Source organism: Schistocerca americana, chromosome 1, assembly GCF_021461395.2.
Source record: "Schistocerca americana isolate TAMUIC-IGC-003095 chromosome 1, iqSchAmer2.1, whole genome shotgun sequence".
Taxonomy (NCBI): Eukaryota; Metazoa; Arthropoda; class Insecta; order Orthoptera; family Acrididae; genus Schistocerca; species Schistocerca americana.
This window is the reverse complement of record NC_060119.1, coordinates 173620367-173635858: the sequence shown is the minus strand read 5'-3', so window position 1 is coordinate 173635858 and position 15492 is coordinate 173620367. Positions and strand designations below refer to the sequence as shown.

The window sequence follows — 15492 nt, the reverse complement described above, 5'->3', positions numbered from 1 at the left end:
TCTTTATCTTTAACAGCCATAAAATAAAAGCCCACTGAAGATGCTGCAACTGCAGTGAAACATGTTTGGGTTAAAAAACAAAATTGTCTTTTGCAAAAGGCGGACACTATCCAAACGCATACGTAAATCTAGGCGGATTTACAGAAGATCAGTGCATGCTGATTTCCATAACCCGCCAAATAAAACTGGTCTACCGAAATATATCATGTGCGTCTACTCTTACTTTAACGTTACTGACAGTTCGTTGTTCCATTTATAGCGAGATGATGCTGAGATTAAACACAGGATGGGTATTTAAGCTACATTTCGTGACCGATCGGCCGTGCTATTGTAGACTTCCCTCAGATCCCGAAGGATGTTGGCACAACGGGCGACCGGGTGGTATCGTCGCTACCAAACACAGCGGCGACGTTGCCTGGCTCCGCGTATGCGGTGTTGGCGACTGCTTCTCTTCATCGACACTGTTCTCACATCTTGGGTCGTCACATCCTAGCTTTCATTCCTACACGCACGCTATTCCCTCTGACAAATGATTCGGTCAAACTTTACCGAAAGTCTGAAAGCAGTTTCCAGACATGAAGACATAAGTGACACTAATATTTAGACAACAGTATACCCATTTCTCCAAAGTATATAACTTGCTATAGTGTCCACTAAAAACTATTTTCTTTTATGATAAACATGCGAAGTAGCAATTGACCACGGCTGATATTGACTCATTGCATAAGGTAGAAGCAGCAATGAAACAACTGCGCTCGATGAAAATTTTCATTTTGCTACCCGTAAAAAAATACACAGATGAACATGAAATGTATTACACTTGTGTAGGCCATGATATACCGGGGAATGTCCAATTAAGTTTAGCTGTGATTTCAAGTCCCAACGTTACCACTGTAGGAAATTGCGTCATATTCGGTTTTGTAAACCCTCGTCGCCAGTTTTTGTAGAGGCCTCGTTGCTACATTGTGGAAGTCGAGTTTGCACTGGTGTTACGGTAGGCCGGCTTCCGGTGCAGTACACCGATAAGACAGTTTCTCGCTGCCACTATTACACAGCTATGCCCAGGGTCAGGTAACACTACAGGAGAACGAAGGCTGTACAACACTCCAACAAACTAGTGACAAAGTCACACAAATGAGTGAAATAGTTTACTTATCTTTGTGACTAGCTGAATTATGAAGTCTGCAACACTGCTTGTAATATGAGGGTAGTCAAAATAAGTACATGACCTGTTTATTTGTGTAATGGTTACATCATTTTACAGCTTGAACATTTAGCTATTTTTCGACATAATCACCATTTCTGTCGATGCATTTTTGTAGACGCTGTGGCAGTTTTTGTATGCCCATGTCATACCAGCTCGCCGCCATGGTGTTCAGAAAGTTATCAACCTCTTCTTTCACTTCGTCGTCGGAGCTGAATCTCTGGGACCACAATTAACGCTGACGGGTACTGTGAGACTCTGAAAAAACTCAAACGGGCATTTCAGAACCGGAGAAGAGGAATGTTGAGCAAGGGCGTACACATTCTCCATGACAACGCTCGCCCACACATCGTTCGGCAAACCGTTGCTGTCCTGCAACAGTTTCAGTGGAACATAATCATCCACCCACCCTATAGTCCTGACTTGGCGCCCAGTGACTATCACTTGTACCCTAGGTTAAAAGAACATTTGGCCGGAAAGCGATTCAGCTCCGACGACGAGGTGAAAGAAGAGGTTCATAACTTTATGAACACCATGGCGGGGAGCTGGTATGATATGCGCATACAAAAACTGCCTTGGCATCTACAAAAATGCATCGACAGAAATGGTGATTATGTCGAAAAATAGCTAAATGTTCAAGCTGTAAACTGATCTAAACCATTGTAGAAATAAACAGGTCTATGTACTTATAAAAAAATAGGAGACCTTACTTTCGGGATTACCCTCGTATAACACAAAAGAGGCCCTCAATGGCAAGGTGCAAATAATCGTAGGTAAATACAATACATATCAAATGCAATTTACAATGACTTTCTGTTCACTTCTAAGAGTTCACTAAACGACATTCCCCGTCTAAGTCAGCTCTGGACGATGATCTATAACCAAGTGGGCGAGATCTGTTCTTGTATCTTCCGAGTAGGTTTCTGTCCGTATTCGTCCGGTCATTGGCGGATGTACTCTTCCGGCAAATGGCCGAAGCAAAGTCGATATAATCTCTTCCTCAGCGCCGTCCGTGGTGCTGGTGGAAGTCACGCGAGTGGGTCTCTATGGCACTGGTAGTAGCTCGCATCTTTGAGCCTGTGGTGCTTATCTTGTTCGGACGACACAGCACTCCGTAAAGAACCGCCAAAAATGTGTTTCACTCGAAGCAGTTATAGTTCTTCTACTGGAGTCTAAATTATACGACATGCATTCTCAACAAACCTGCACGCCATACAGCACCCAATATCGTCACAACAAATCTCGCAGTCAGCGGTACAAGAAGGCGCAGACGTCTGCCGTGCCATCGTCGCGATGTATCGATCTGCAGGCGGGCTATTGTCGCGTAGCGTGGCCCTGACTGGCATGAGCGGCTTCCATCTTCACATCTCCAAGTACCCGCGGCTTTATCGCCGGCGCTCAGATCAGCTTAACCAACGTCCCGTGCACCACGTCCCCACGATTCACTCTGAAAAAAGCCGCCTGGCGGCTGGTTCTGCACGTTGCACCAGCTCTACAGTGTCTTCCACCGGTCATACAGCGCTTTCTGGCTGCAGCAGTTATACTTGGAGGTATATGTCAGCTAGCAGGAACACAGTCGAATTTTCACGTACCTGAATATTAGACCGGAAGGTAAATCATCCGACATGGATTAGAAAATGAGGAACTATGCCGTGGAAATGAATACAGGAATTACACTTGAAGTTTCGAGAACGTGTAGAAGACGCAGTGACATAACTCCAGAATGGAAGGCCGAATAGCCGGCCGGAGTGGCCGAGTGGTTCTAGGCGCTACAGTCTGGAGCCGCTACGGTCGCAGGTTCGAATCCTGCCCTGGACATGGATGTGTGTGATGTCCTTAGATTAGTTAGGTTTAAGTAGTTCTAAGTTCTAGGGACTGATGACCTCAGCAGTTAAGTCCCATAGTGCTCAGAGCCATCCATCTGAAGGCCGAATGCCCTAAGCTAAACAGAATCACCTCATATTTAGAATGACCTCAAATCAATCAAATCCATCCTCATGAAGGTGCGTACTCAGGAGTTCTTTTCCCACTCTTATCCTTCAGGGCGCCGAATTTTCGATCGTATCGTTCTGTAATTGGTGGTTTCCAAATACGAAGTTCCCCAGGGAACTATTGATTCTGGGTGGCTCTGCACTGCCGTTCTCGATTACCTTTACGATTCTGCTTCGAAGAATCCCCGGATTCTCCTCCACAAGTGGTCGGCCTCCCGTCTTCAGCGACCGACATGCTCCATACATGCTTACCTTCCAAGATCCGTTCCCTAAAAACTCACATGTTGAATTCTCTGCAGATATATGAGAATGCGTACAGGAGTTCGTTCTCTGCATTCCTCTGTCGCCAAGAAGGCTGCAGCTTAACATCGGCTCCATTTGTTCGTAACGCCAAGGCCCTTAAGCCGCCTGTTCAAGTGCCCTAGGTCTTGAGGAACATGGTGACAACCCCCAGCTGTAAGTGGTTCTTCAAATGGGACACCCTCTATGAGAGTGAAGCACTACACTTATTCGTCTTCTGTGGCCTTTGGAAAAGTCTCACAATAACATGGTGCAACTGAACTGGGACTTTTTCAGAGCGTTGTACCTCGACATATTACAGTCCTTTGTCCATAAAAGGCATTATCACTGGTATTGTTTATCGTTGCCAGTTGTCTTTCGGTTTGGATTCATATTCCAGTTTTCCGGCCGTTGTGGCCGAGCGGTTCTAGGCGCTTCAGTCTGGAACCGCGCGACCGCTACGGCCGCAGGTTCGAATCCTGCCTCGGGCATGGATGTGCGTGATGTCCTTAGGTTGGTTAGGTTTAAGTAGTTCTAAGTTCTAGGGCACTGATGACCTCAGATGTTAAGTCCCATAGTGCTCAGAGCCATTTCATATTCCAGTTTAGTTGTGTAGCCTACTTCAAAATGAAGTAGGCTTAATGATTTTAAATTCTTTATCATTTCAGTCTGTCAGGATACGGAAAGGAGGATTAAAAGGATCGATATTGGAAGCAAAGTTAGTTTTTGAGGTAAACGGTCTTTCTCTTTTTCATATTCGAGAATTCTATTACCTTCTCGTATAGGTCACTGCTCACTATACTCGTTTGTGGAACCAAACAGGGATCGAATTCGCACACTTCATTATGATCGTTTCGCACTCTCGTATAGCCACATGGATGTTGCTGGACTGATTCTCAGAAACTTTATACTCAAACAGTTCAAACACGAGCACACATAGAAAAAAGTTTGCGTGATTAATAAATAGTGCACGTAACTTTCTTCCCTTATGACCAGAACGGCGTAAAGGCCACAACATTAGAAAAAATAAAATCCAAATCGCGAAATAATGTTCCCCGGCACACGCCGGATAAAGACCAAAAAGAAACAAAAGTGTCACGTTTTCAAAATGCATTTACGTTACTAAATATTCTGCAAAATATCTAACGAAATATTTCTTGAACTAATGCTTCTACGCATAGTTTTAAATTGCGTAGTTATAATTTTTATCATGGGCAGTAACCCCACTACACACATAAGCTTGCAAAATTTCCAGATGTATTTGCAAAATCTGTGCAGTATGTGAGACGTTCCATCACCTGTCCTCCACGTTTCACTGGCTACACGCCAAGCCCGACGCGCGTCCGTAACCGGAAACCGAGAATTCCTAGGGATGTGCTACTCGAAGGCCAAACCGTGCGACAATTGCATCAGATATGTTTTGCATAAATGCTGTATGAGATGGTGCGGTCATTCAGTACATTCAGAACAACACATCTGAGTTGACCACAGAATGTTGTTGCCATTATTACGCCTTACGCCGCGCGGGATAAGCCGAGCGGTCTCAGGCGCTGCAGTCATGGACTCTGCGGCTGGTCCTGGTGGGGGTTCGAGTCCTCCCTCGGGCATAGGTGTGTGTGTTTGTCCTTTGGATAATTTAGGTTAAGTAGTGTGTAAGCTTAGGGACTGATGACCTTAGCAGTTAAGTCCCATAAGATTTCACACACATTAGAACATTTATGAACGCCTTACGCGTTTCGGCGTTACACAATTTTCAAAAGATAAAAAAAATAACGCAGTGTTTTATGTACAATAAAAAGTAGAATTAACTGATCTAATGTGGATACACAGTATCTCGACAACCTTTCTGTCATGACTTGCACTTACATATTATGACATTAAGATTGACGAGCTGCCGTGTATCCATGTTGGACAGATTCATTCTGCTTTTTGGCATCCATAAAACATTGTGTTATATTTCTTCATCTTTTTGCAACCTGAAATGCATAAGTTGTAATGAAGTCAATAAAATACTGCGGTCAAGAAAAACAGTGTCGTTATACTACAACTAAATGACCGCGATACTTTATATAGCATTTATGCAACATATCTCCATTTAGAAGAATCCAGTTGTAACTCCCGAGCAGTAAGGCACAACTTGTCTGGTGTTCCGGCAAATATTTTCAGTTTCGTTTAGGCAATGGTTCAAATGGCTCTGAGCACTATGGGACTCAACTGCTGAGGTCATTAGTCCCCTAGAACTTAGAACTAGTTAAACCTAACTAACCTAAGGACATCACAAACATCCATGCCCGAGGCAGGATTCGAACCTGCTACCGTAGCGGTCTTGCGGTTCCAGACTGCAGCGCCTTTAACCGCACGGCCACTTCGGCCGGACGTTTAGGCAATGTGTAGGTTGAGTCAGCCCAAATAAATACTGCTCGTCACGTCCTTCGTACGACGTCCAGCGTCGAGGGAAAACATCGGTTGTTTCACGCCACAAACAACATTGTTTTTAAAGAGGAATTTTGCTTGCTTATTCCATAGAGCGCTTCAGAATTAGTCTAGTGCGACGAGTGTTAAGAGGGACAGTAAAATACGAAGAACAGACAGTACTCCAGCAGGCCGTGGTCCGCGCTGACTGCTGCCGCCATGCAGAAGCGCTGATAAGTCGCTGCTGGGAGTACTGGCAGTTCTTCGTGTTTTACTGTCCCTATAAACACGCATCGATAAAACGAATATCGCACTAGGCTAATTCTGAACCGCTCTATGGAATGAGCAAGCCAAATTCCGTTTTAAAAATAAACTTGTTCATAGCGTGGAACATACTGACGCTCTCCGTCGACAATGGGCGTCGCAAGAAAGAGGTTATTAGCAATAGTTATCTGGGTTGACTCAAACTACACGATGCCAGAACTAACCACAAATATCTGCAGAAGCACTTGATAAAATGTGTCTGATGACTCTTAGGAGCGATGCCCAGCGTATACACCATATATGTAAATGTATTAAAAAGAGGTGCTATTGTGGTCCAAAACAAGACAAAAATGTCCAGTAAAATATGGGTTCTAAAACACATACCCTCCCATCTTCGCTGCTACGAAATACTACTCCTCTAATGGACAAGTGCTCACAGCTCTTAAGGCATGCACTTTAGAGCCCCTCTTTACTGGACATTTTTGTCTTGTTTTGGTCCTTAGCACCACATCTCAGAAAATGGCTGGCTACGCAAAGATATTTATAATAAAGTAAAATCACTAATATAATTGCTCCAAATAGGATAACTACTTCCCCAAACACTCATCTCTAAAGGCTCGGAAATTATTTGTAACAATTGTTATATATTATGTTCGTATTATTGTATTATATCTCTGCTATCTTTTTGAAATTCTTCCTGAGTTGCTGGTTTATTTTTCTTTAGAATAATTAAGTTTACTTTTTAAATTCTAAACGTGATATAACTGTGGAAATTAATCCGTAACAGTAGCAGCTTCTATTACTGTCAATTGAAGACATAAAATCTGAAAATGAGTCCGTCATCATATTTTTGGCACTTTATTTTACAGGTCAGTCTTGATCTTTACGCTTAACTATTACCTGTTTCGGCTACTGCCATCTTCAGATCTGTTACAAACAAAAGCAGTATGTAACCAAGTTCAGTTTGCTGACGCTAAACCTATAAAAGGCCCGGTGCTACAGAAAAAAGATAAAAAGAGTTTACATGATTAATATCTTGTACACCAGCTATACATACCGTAAAATATTATGATGTAGTATTAACGTCAAACTAAATATATAGGTACGTAGAAAGTGCTGATGATGCTCAGAATGTTCAATAATTATATGAAATACTCAAAATCACTTTTTTGTTGCCCTTGATAGCTGCTAGATAGACAGCTTACAAGTGGCACCGCGCACTTTTCTAATTGTTTAGTAATACAGATTTGGAAGGAGTTAATACTGTACATAATAGCCCTTCATGTTTATGGCTGTGTGTAGATTAGTCTTTGTTTTAGTAATCGCTTGTGATAGCAAATAAATCGTCTTCTTGCTCATTTTTTATTAGTAAGTGGCGTGACAACAACGAGTGACAAATGAAAGCCCTCGCGTGTGTACTGCATGCAGCGTCGCTCACGTGCATCTCCGGTGGCATAGCGCTTCACGCGCGACGCAGCCTGCCACGCGCTGCTTGCCCGGGTAAACAAACAAACAGCGCGTTGTAACTCCGGTCATGTCCGCGGCTAGCCAAGCGCGAACTGACGCAACGCGCTCTACAGCCGCCGAATCCTAAAGTGGCGCTGCCTGCTGCCGAGTGAGGCCCTCCGGCCGACACCACCTAACTGGTTCTCTGTCTCGTCTGCCAATCTCCGTCGGCCACGAAGACTTCTCCCGGGTGGCTTCCACTTTTCAGCAGCCACATCGTACCTGTTATGACACTCTGATTTGAAAATGACTGGTTGAATGTAAAATTACCCTCCAACAGTTTCGGCGCTGCTCGAGGTGGAACAGTGGTCAGCACATAGTACTGGCATTCGGGAAGACGACGGTTCAACTCCTCGTCCGGCCGTCCAGATTTACGTTTTCCGTGATTTCCCTAAAGCCGTCGGCACACGGACCCTGCATCCGAGCGTTGAGCGTTCCGAGTTTCTGACGTCATAGCGTGGAATAGCACGTTCGGGAGTCTTTCCGAACGTGCAGAGCAATATCTGGCATGTCAGATATTCTGAGGGTGTGTCTGAGCGTTTACCAATGAGATGGCACAACGCCACCTACGTCGCACGCACGCTGTCTTCCTTCAGTACAAGTTGAGAGGCGCCATATTGGCATTCATTTCAAGCTTATGTGTCTATATGCCGTTTCTGAGTACCAGCGAACTGAGAATCACTGAAGAACCCGTTGTTAACTGTGTGATTCGTTCAAATAAAATAATGAGAAACATCATATTCGTGACAAAAGAATTATTGTAACTTGCGTATTTTGAGAGTAGACTATTTGGAGGCAGCGACACAATGAAGATCCACTCAAAATGTATTGTTTTTTGGTACAATGTGTTATAATTAAATTTCAATTGGTAATATACCTACGATAAGATTTTCTGCATGGCGAACGTATTAATAATTGTAAAGGTTTGTTGTTGGTTTAGCGTAATGAGTAGCGTCACAGTTTTGTATTGAGTTATTGGCTGGGGCGGTGGATCGCGACTTCACACTTCAAAATTTTATGTCCTAACATTGGCGTATTTATTAGGTTCTGATACATTATTATTAGTTTAATATAAGTATATACTATAATATTTGATGTTATGCAAATATAAGTTCACCTTTTTTTGAGGGGTGACTTTGTTCGATTGGCTTAATCTACAGGACAGCTTGCGCTACTTGTATAAAGATATTTTGCTCCTTTTTCTTCATAATTCACATGTTGCAAAGATCCTGCTACTGGGTAGGAAAAGTGATTAAGTAAGACTGACCTTGGGGTTTTACTAAAATGTGGGAATGATGAAATAATGTTTTATCTTATGCGGAGAAGTGTCCCAAATTTGTACCTCACTGTTTGTAAAGGAACTTTTATAAGCCTGTGTCCTTATTGATTGGACATCGTACTTTCCTTTTCTTGGACGATGGTCGAAATGTGAGTTTTAATAGAGCTAACGTGGGAATTTTACGCGCGTCCGTTGAGTAAACTGTGTGATTTACGAACTAGAAACATCCCTCAACTGCCGCTGGAGTGCGTTGCGATCGTGTATACCACATTGGGGCCCACGTACCGCGTGCACAAGTCACATCGTTCCTGAGCGTTCAGCAGCACGTTGGACATGGCACGCTCAACGTTAACGTTCGACAGCACGGTCCGTGTGCCGACGGCTTAAGTCGCTCCAAGCAGATGCCGCGATGGTTGCTGCGTGGGGTAGCTGCGCGGCTTCCCCCGTCGGAGGTTCGAGTCCTACCTTGGGCATGCGTGTGTGTGTCGTCCTTAGCATAAGTTAGTTTAAGTTAGACTAAGTAGTGTGTAAGCTTAGGGACCGATGACCTCATCAGTTTGGTCCCATAAGACCTTACCAAATTTCCGGGATGGTTCCTTGAAAACGGTACTGCCTGTTTCCTACCACATCGTTTCGTAATCCGATCTTGTTGTCTGTCTCTAACGGCCGTGGTCTCGACGGGACGTTAAAATATTACTTTTTAACAATTTATGCAAAGAATTTCCATTTTTTCTAGAAAGAAAAGTGCTTTTACTTTATTTAGCCGCTTAGAGTTACGTTTGAGGAAATAAACAATATACGGGAGAAAAAATAGCCGCATTTAAGTTATGAATGGTAATAAAGGTAAACGGATAGAAATAACAAGTTGTTTACATTTCTAAGGAGATTGGCTCTGTCACACTGAAAGATAATTTTACTTGATCGCCCCCCTTGAACAGATACCTTTGAAGCAGTTCGGGAAAGCAGTCAAATGGTTCAAATGGCTCTGAGCACTATGGGACTTAATATCTGTGGTCATCAGTCACCTAGAACTTAGAACTACTTAAACCTAACTAACCTAAGGACATCACACACATCCAAGCTCGAGGCAGGATTCGAACCTGCGACCGTAGCGGTCACGCGGTTCCAGACTGAAGCGCCTAGAACCGCACAGCCACACCGGCCGGCGGAAAGCAGTCCGTGGCTTTGAGTGCCGCAGCGCTTGAAATGCCGACGAGTTCGTGTAGTCGGTCCTTGAATTCTTCATTACTTCCAGTACCACGATACGTACTGCCACAAGGCATAGCAGGCATACGCCACTACATCTGGAGCTTTCCCCTTGTTCTATAGCTCACAGATGGTATTGTATTGTATTGTATTGTATTGTGTTGTGTTGTGTGTTAACCGGAGGCCTAGAAACGACGGAGAGCTCCGTCCCTGCCGCAGCCGCAGTGATTCACAATCCCACGACGACTACCGCAGCCCACTTCACCCCTCCACCGCCCTACATCGAACCACTCTTTCAGGGTTTTTGTGCGGTTCGGCCCCCGGTGGACACGCCCTCCCCCCTCCCCTCCAGGGAACGTCTCACACCAGACGAGTGTAACCCCCACGCTTGCATGGTAGAGCAATGGTGGTGTACGCGTACGTGGAGAACTTGTCTGCATAGCAATCGCCGACATAGTGTAGAAGAGGCGGAAAGGGGGGAACCAGCCCGCATTCACCGAGGCAGATGGAAAACCGCCTAAAAACCATCCACAGACTGGCCGACTTACCAGACCTCGACACAAGTCCACCGGGCGGATTCCCAATCCGGAAAGCCGTGCGTTAGACCGAACGGCTAACAGGGCGGGCAAGCTCACAGAATCGTTCACTTGCGCAACAGTGAGTTCAAATTTTTCTTGGCTGATATTCTGCGTTGGCCTGTGGAATCCAAGTACAAACATCTCTCTACATGGTTTGAGTGCATTAATGACTTGAAGATGCCGACTGAAAATCTGTGACTATAGCTTCCAACGAATCATGCCTGTCTGATTGCATCGTCGAAGGTTCCTGTCTGAGAATGAATATCACTTTCATGGTCGATGATTCGATACGAGAACTCTTGCACTTGCCCATTTGCTGTTGCATGTGGTATTTTTATTTTGACAGATATTTCGTGAATGAACTGACCGAATTACTGAGCGATTAGAATCCTTCAGAGTAGCATTTATCTCGTGTCATATTTCCGTTTCAACCGCTGTAACCAGTGGATACCCCCTTTTAAGGGAGAACACGTTACACCAAAATAGCCGGGAGGTAGCTTCAAGTTTACTTGAGTACCAGTAGGGGAAGTAATCCATAACCTGAGTTTTTTCGGCAGAAGCAAGAGGAGACGCCCTGATAAACCCGCAGGACAGGACAGATAGTTTAAGTTGTGGAAAGATGCCAAAATAAGCGGCTGTCAGTTACACTCGAATATACAACCTTTTATTTGATCAAACATTACAAAAGCCAAGAAATTAAAAAAACACAGCTTTAGTTATGGAACCTAATTAGCGGATGAATGCGCCGTACAATCTCATGCCTTAAGCGCAAGACCACTTTACTTAAAAAACGGCTGAAAGCCAATAACTTAAAGCTCAACCAAAATCAGAAATTTAAAAGGCAAAGCCTTATCTTAAAACAGTTCCTAAATTAGACTGAAGACCCAAAGAATCTGACCCTTTAAGAGCAAACAACTTAAATTCAAAATGAGCTGAAGGCCCAACACTTAAGAGTCAACAACATTAATTTTAAAAATGCCAAAGGCTTTATGTAAAACAGTTCTTAAATTAGGCTGAAGGCCCAAACAGTCTGACGCCTTAAGGGCAAAACAACCTTAATCTAAAAATCGGCTGGAAGCCATACAAGTACAAGCAACAAGAACAAACAAGAAAAGGCAGTACACCCATGGGCGCTCAGAAGTTCCAAGGGTCGGCCTGGAATTCAAACACTGACGCTCGCTTAGGTGAGACAGGCAGTCGGCCCAACCATTGTCGATCCGACGACAACCCAACCGACAGACAGTCAACGGGCCCACCGACAAGATAACCTCCGCTTCACCTGACCAGCACACAACAGGGAGTTCAATGGAACATCGTAGAAGGTATTGGCGCCCACAACCAACTATACATTGAGCTGTCAAACTACACACCGTGCTGCACAGCGACAACACGATGAGGAAAATACACCGAATTTACGTCAACGGGCCGGGGCAGGTAACTGGAAAGTTAACGGCCACAAGGCAGAAGATTCAGCCGGTGCACTTCAATTCAAATAACCAAGTACAGTTAAACTCCACCGGAGGGTGGCTAAAATTTGCCATCTTGAAAACACACGTTGTTGCTCTTGGGAATATCCCAACAGCCGACAACGAACTCCAAACGACACAATGTGAACAGTCGTAACTTGCTAGTAGATTAAGTCAAAACTTAACTTTCATGTCCAGCATCAGTAAGCCACGAACTTCGTAGCAATGGGAACAGCACCACACAATCTGACATCGCATAGAGGCCGCCAGCGGCCCCGGGCAAACTCGCGTCGTGGAGATTTCCTCGCTGCTCCACACTAACCTACCAACTGCCCGCACACAGCCCAGCTGGAAACTATAAGCGCCGGGCCAAAGATAGTCCAAGGTGCGAATATCGATACACACCGCTGCTGCCACGCACGGAAGCAGAGGATAACAGCATAATCGCGATAACTGCGGGAGACTAAGCATAGCATATGCCAGCCACGACTCAGAAGGGCTTGGAATAGTAGAGGACAGTTTCTTATTATAAGAGAGTGCATCAGTATCCTAGGCTATATCTGAAACCTGTTTTCAGTGTCTCACTTTGCGGTGGCCCGTGAGACTGTAACATGTAATTGGTGCGCCGGATGGGGACATTAAGCTCTGTGGCCTGGTTATGCCCCACCTCCAAGCTTCACCGACTCCCTTGTTTTCTTTGACATGATAATCCAGAATAAGATGAACATAACTAGACTGGACAAGAGCCAGGAACACTTTTGCAGGGTATGTCCCAAATGCAGAAAGCAACTTACAGAGCCTTATGGAAGATGAGAAATGCAACCATACAATATTTATTAGTGTAAATTAGTGAACTGGTATAATTATAAAAATATGTATGGACGTCTGATACTGTTTCTATGCCTATTAAACGACTGTTACACACTTGGACACTAAATTAATATGAGACTATTAAACAGGCACCATTCATGTACTTACGAAGAAAACGTGGGGCATAAGTGACCGATATGAGTGAAAATTCTTTACAATGTTGCTGTACCCGTTTTGTTATGAAGAATGATGCAATGTATGCGTACATGTCCGAAGGCAAATTGTACCATTTTCTTAACAACATTGACACTGCAATATCTTATTTATCCGCCGATACCCGGCAGCAGCTTTCAGTTAAAATGTCCTCCCCTGTACGGGAATCACATAATGTGTGTACGGGTGCCGGCCGGGGTGGCCCAGTGGTTCTAGGCGCTTCAGTCTGGAACCGCGTGACTGCTACGGTCGCAGGTTCGAATCCTGCATCGGGCATGGATGTGTGTGACGTAATTAGGTTAGTTAGGTTTAAGTAGTTCTAGTTCTAGGGGACTGATGACCTCAGATGTTAAGTCCCATAGTACTCAGAGCCATTTGAACCTTTTGTTTTTGTGTGTGTGTACGGGTACAGGTTGTGACGCAGGAACGACGACATACGGAAGTTTGGGTCGGCCGTGAGTCCTGCACAGATTGCCAAAGCGGTTAAGGCGATCGCTAGCGTAAAGTGGGAAATCCGGTTTCGAGTCCCACTAGAAAAAATTTTCACTGTCGTCATTCCCCTATAGAGCTGAGGATTGATCGTATTCACAACTGTGAATACATTTCATTTACGCAAACCCTTTGCTTCAGTAGTATTAGGCATGTTTCCACAGCCATGCATGCCGCATCATGTTATGGGGCAGCTTTTCAGGGGGAAAAAAATCGTTTTGTGTGACAGAGGCTGTCTGTTACATGTGTTATACATGTTTTTGAAACAAATTTATGTTGTGTGTGCCACTTTGCAAGCAGCAAAGAATAAAGACAGTTCCTTCGTTACTGATGATCAGGTTATGCTACACACAAAATAAAATCAACAGGAACACAAAGTAAGGCATTTCATCAACATAAAACATGCCATAAGCAAACAATCGACCAACCCACTATAAGATTAAGCAAATCACAAAATAGTTATACACATCTAGGAATTAAACTTTTTATATACGTTAGCTTCACAATAGTTGATTACAATCATTAAAGAAGGCCATGAAAAGCTGGGTTAAAAGAAGGGCATGTTAAACAACTGAGAAGTAATAGATTATAGAAAGTGAGATGCGACTTTTGAAATTTGCTGATAGTAAATTTTTGCGTTCAGTTCTTACCTCTGGTGCTTGTGTTTGTTTTTAATCTGCTGTGTGCTTAACGAAGAGTACACAGCAATACCACAAGAGGTCGCAATCAAATAAGCCCAGCCACTTGCCTGGAGCCTTCTCAGTTGCGAGCAGCCGCCTCCAGATGGCACTCGCTGATCAGGACTACACTCTGCTCCTGCGCCACATCCAACAGTACGCCATATTCGTCCACCGATAGTGTTGCCAGTCACCATAGAGAGCGCTGCCATAAGCTGACTGTTTCCCTTTCGCCTAGTACTGGCACCAGTATCGACAACAGACAACGTGCTGCCGACAATTTCACAGTTCCTGCAGCTGACAATTCCAATAGTGCAGCAGTTATTGCAGGTACACTTCGGAAGGTAGCGCACGAGTTCCATTCAGAAGACAACAGTTACTAATTAGTACTCGCTATTTACAGAGCAATGTAAACTGGTAGAATCCGACCTCGGGGAAGATCAGTTTGAATTCCGTAGAAATACTGGAACACGTGAGGCAATACTGACCCTACGCCTTATCTTAGAAGCTAGATTAAGAAAAGGTAAACCTACGTTTCTAGCATTCGTATACTTAGAGAAATCTATTGACAATGTTGACTGCAATCCTCTCTGTCAAATTCTGAAGGTGGCAGGGGCCAAATACAGGGAGCGAAAGGCTATTTACAATTTGTACAGAAACCAGATGGCAGTTATGAGAGTAGAGGGACATGAAAGGGAAACAGTGGTTGGGAAAGGAGTGAGACGGGGTTGTAGCCTATCCCCGATGTTATTCAGTCTGTATATTGAGCAAGCAATAATGGAAACAAATTCGGATTAGGTATTAAAATCCATGGAGAAGAAAATAAAAACTTCAAGGTTCACCGATGATATTGTAATTCTGTCAGTGACGGAAAAGGACTTGGAAGAGCAGTTGAAGGGAATGGACAGTATCTTGAAAGGAGGATATAATATGAACGGCAACAAAAGCAAAACGAGGATAATGGAATGTAGTCGAATTAAGTCGAGTGATGCTGAGGGAATTAGATTAGGAAATGAGACACATAAAGTAGTAAAGGAGTTTTGCTATTTGGGGAGCAAAATAACTGATGATGGTCGAAGTAGAGAGGATATAAAATGTAGACTGGCAATGGCAAGGTA

The 15492-nt window shown here is 44.1% G+C and overlaps 1 protein-coding gene across 1 annotated transcript in view; it reads left to right on the top strand.

Moving 5' to 3' along the window:
* LOC124602299 (protein singed wings 2) overlaps positions 1–15492 on the top strand; it is a 443654-nt gene that overhangs the window by 51280 nt on the left and 376882 nt on the right. The gene's annotated exons all lie outside the window — the stretch shown is intronic.